Source organism: Solanum pennellii, chromosome 1, assembly GCF_001406875.1.
Source record: "Solanum pennellii chromosome 1, SPENNV200".
NCBI lineage: Eukaryota > Viridiplantae > Streptophyta > Magnoliopsida > Solanales > Solanaceae > Solanum > Solanum pennellii.
The window spans coordinates 69,905,315-69,910,249 of NC_028637.1; positions in this window are offsets into that span (position 1 = coordinate 69,905,315).

Below are 4,935 nucleotides of genomic sequence, written 5' to 3' on the forward strand. Positions count from 1 at the left end.
TTAACTTGTGTTTAGGAGTTTACTTGCTGAGTACCGTGTGATTTGGTACTCATTCCTTGCTTCTACAAATTTTTGTAGGTTATGAGCCTGTATTTTTGTGGTACTTTTCATTCTCTTCTTTCCAAGGCTTCTTGCAAAGGTTTATGAGGTAGATGTTTTTCATGTCAGCGGACCTTCTTACCCCTGTCTATGATCTTGTTCTGTTCTAGAAACACTGTCATTTAAGACTTGTATATTTCTTTTGAATTAATTGTAGTACTTTAGAGGCTTGCACACGTGACAATCAGATTTTTGGGGTATTTTTTAGTTGATTATGAAATTTTCGCATTTTATTGTAATGGTTGAATTTTAGGTTGACTTGTCTTGTGGGATAAGACGAGTGTCATCACGTCCATTTTTGGATCGTGACAAATCATAAAACACCTAGATTAAAAAATAAATATATAATAATACAAAGAAGTATTAGATATATGTGATATAACAAGGATAAAATGGACACTGCATAAAGTAATTTTCCTAGATAGTCACGCCTGTTTAAGAAATTACCTCATAATATCATTTTTATTTATTCTAGGACTATAATATCGCCCTACTTTGTACACTTTCTTCAAAATATATTTGACACAAAAATATATCTTTCTCCCTCCTAATAAGTGTCATGTCATACTATCCTTTTTACTAATAATTTTTAAAAATAACTTTTTAAATCGACCCGTATAATATACTCAATAAATAATTGCATAACACAAAGTGAACATTCAAAACAAATTAGAGTAAATTTTGTTATTATAATTTACACTAATTAATTATTCTAAATCATTTTTCAAATCATTCAGTCTCCAAATTTTTATAAAATGCGCAAGGTAAACTTTAAAAACAAGTAAAAGTGAATGAAAAAAAAAAGGTGATGTTAGGGAACAATTTTCACGTACTCATTAAAAATCAAAAGTATTATATCAATTACCTCTTTCTAATGGGTTTTTTTCTAGCAGCTATTTCCTCTGTCCATTTTTATTTATTCGTTAAATTATAAATCATTATTCATTATCAAGTGATAATTTATTAATTAATTCCCAATTAACTGTTATTATTAATTATAGTCATTTATCAATGCATTTTTTAAAATATAAAATATTATTTTTAAAGATTTTAATATAATAAAATCATCTTCATATTCATTAAGAGATATGTCAAATTAATATTGAACAAATAAATATGAATGAAAGGAATAGAAACTAAATTTCCTAGTTTAAAAAAAAAACAAAAAAGATTATTAAGAAAAAAAGAATAATATGATATGACATTACATTAGAAGTGCGCACTTTGCATATTGTTTTAGAAATTAATGAAGGAATGAATTGAGAAATGATTTTCAAAAAAATTAATTAATGTTAAATCTAATAATAGAATAGAAACTGTCTATCTTGTTATAACATATTTGTATTATAATGAATGTTTAATATGCGGAGTCCTTTTAGGATATGGTTAGGAATTCTACTTGGAGGGCCAAGTTAGGTTTTCCCTATAAAATAAAGGAGTTTTCCTTCATTATAAATAAGATTCATGAATCTTGAATATACTTCAAGATGAATAAGAAGTCTTTTCTTTTCTCCTTACTTTATTCTTCTATATTTATATAGTTTCATAACACATTATCACCACGAGACTCTAATCAACGTAGGGGCCATGAATGATTGACCCAATTTTAAAAAATATGGATCTGTAATGTTTTGTGTATTCGTTGATGTGTTACACATGATATACTAACATTAATTAATGTCTTTTACCTTATTGGAGGTATGTTTACAATTCTTTGCAAGTTTGTGACTTTATTTATATTATTACATGGGAAAAGAAATGTGATGGCCAATAGAGGCAAAGTAATTGTATGGATATTTTACTTCTTATTTTTCTAATTTAATATTATTATCACTACTTATTAGTAATATAATTGATTTTTCTCATTAAATTTAAGTAGCCTAACTGGTTTAGGATATATGTATGACATACACATATCTAATTTAGATTGTTAGAAGACTTTGCAAAGTGAACACAATTTTCAAAGCTCAAGAGTGAGCTTTGTTGCACTTTAGCATATTATGTCATTGGTTGAGGATAAGACGATGAATTCATATACAATTGCACTAAGTGGGTAAGACGATTGATTCACATCCAATCACACTAAGAGGGTAAGACGATGGGTTCATATTCAATCGCACCAAGAGGATATAACATCGAATTAAAAGTTTCGGTCACTACAGTGATAAAAGAAGTTGAGTTCAAGTCTCACAATTTATGACCTAAAATATCTTTATATGGATAAGACGTTGAGTTTAGTCTCAATACATTATATTGATGATATTTTGACTACTAAAGCAAAAAGTGTGCTTTTGATGAACAATTGTCATGAACCCTATTCAATTGAAAGCTTCCATTTCCTAAAGTGAATGTGATAGTCGTGCATATTATGTCTAAAAGAAGAAAAAAGATTGAATAATGCACATGAATATGGACTGAGATATTAAAACTATCATCATTTGATATGCTCACATGTTTGTGTTCCATTCATGAACACTGCTAAAAAAACAGTGAATACCAACCTAAAAGTTACCGACCTCCGGAGGTCAGTATTGTTAAAAAGAATAAAAATTACAAAAACTTTAGAAAACCGACTACCTTTTATGCAAAATAAAGCGGTAAAAAAGTTTGACCTCAGAAGGTCAGTATTTTTCGCAAAAAAATGAGTTATAATTAAAACCGACCTCTTGATTTCGGTATTAAATAAAATAAATGAATAACCATATTTTATTTTTCCAATTAAATATAAAAAAAATTGAAAACTATTTTGATTTAATATTATTTAAATCGTCTTCCGGAGGACAGTTTTATGTAAAATAAACAACAAAAAAATTATAATACCGTCATCCAAGAGTCGGTAAAATTAAATAGTATATAGTTATATTAATTTTTATTAAAATATTTATATAATGACTTCAATAAAATTAATTAATTAATTAATAATTTTGATTACCTTTAAATGAATCATCTTTCGGATACGATTTTATATATTTTAAAAATTAGTTAATATAAAATATTGATCTCATGAGGTCGATATTTTTACTTCATCCAAATACCGACTTCATGAAGTCGGTATTTTTATTTCATCTAAATTCAAATACCAACCTCGTGATGTCGGTATTTTTACTTCATCGAAATACCGACATCATGAGGTCAGTATTTTTACTTCATCCAAATATCGACATCATGAGGTTGGTATTTTTACTTCATCCAAATGTCGACCTCATTTTTATTTCATCCAAATTGAAATAACGACCTCATGAGGTCGGTATTTTTATTTCATCCAAATACCGACATCATGAGGTCGGTATTTTTATTTTATCCAAATACCAACTTCGTGAGGTCGATATTTTTGTTTCATCCAAAATACCGACTTCATGAGGTCGGTAGTTTTATTTCATCCAAATACTGACTGCATGAGGTCAGTATATTTATTTCATCCAAATTCAAATACGAACAATTTTGTATACTTTTATAAATAAAAACTTAGACTTCGTGGGATAAATAAAAAAAATATCTTTACTTTATATTTAGAGTATGAAACTACGTTGATATAAATTAAAATATATAATTATTCTTATATTTCTAGAGTAATGTACAAATCTATCAGTCCGCCGTCTAATCATGAACTTTATATATTATGTTATGATGTAGAGGTGAAGAGCTAACATATAATTCATTCGAATATGAAATGCGAGAAAGTATTATTATGTACTTTCGATCGATCTTGAATGTATTTCAAGCGTAGTGATCACTTCCTAATTATGATGACATGCAAAGGGTACTTCATCTAAGTATAAAATACGTTAATTAATCATATATGAAATACATTATCAATTCAAGAGATATCGATCATCAAAATAAGGAGAACTATATATTAGATTTGATATTGATAAATTTTTATTGATGAATAAATTTAAATTTATATAATTAGGTGTACAATTTAAAATTTATAGAATTAACTTTATCAATAAATTAAATTATATAATTAAACTTATATATATATATATATATATATATATAGAGAGAGAGAGAGAGAGAGAGAGATCTTTCGATGTCAATATTATTTAATTAACATGATTAGTTTTTATTTATCTTAAAATTTAATGTGATACCGACCTCTATTTTTCTTATTATATTTAATTAGTTTTAAAAAAGCGACATCTTGAGGTCGGTTTGCTTAAAATATTTCTATTAATCATAATTTTTGCTATTTAGCATAATACTAAAATTTTATTTGAAAATTATAATTAATTGTTCAAAAAGTTTAACAATTTTGTATACTTTTATAAATAAAAAGTTAGATTTCGTGAAATAAATAAAAAAATATCTATAATCCATATTTCGAGTATGTGACTACGTTGATATAAATTAGGATATAATTATACTTATATTTCTAGAGTAATGTACAAATCTATCAGTCTGTAGTCTAATCATAAACTTAATATCTCATGTTATGATGTAGAGGTGAAGAGCTAACATATAATCCATTCGAGTATGAAATGCGAGATAGTATTATTATATATACACTTTCAATCTTGAATGTATGTCAAGTGTAGTGGTCATCACCTCCTAATTTTAATGACATGTAAAGGATACTTCATCTGAGTGTGAAATACATTGATCAATTATATATGAAATACATTATCAATTAAAGAAATATCGATTGATCAATTAAAGGAGATTTATATATTATATTTGATGTTGATAAACTTTTATTGATAAATAAAATTAAATTTATATAAGTAGGAGGTATATAATTTAAATTTATAAAATTAACTTGATCGACAAATTAAATTAATTAGATTAAACTTCTGTTGATTTATATATATATATATATATATATATATATATATA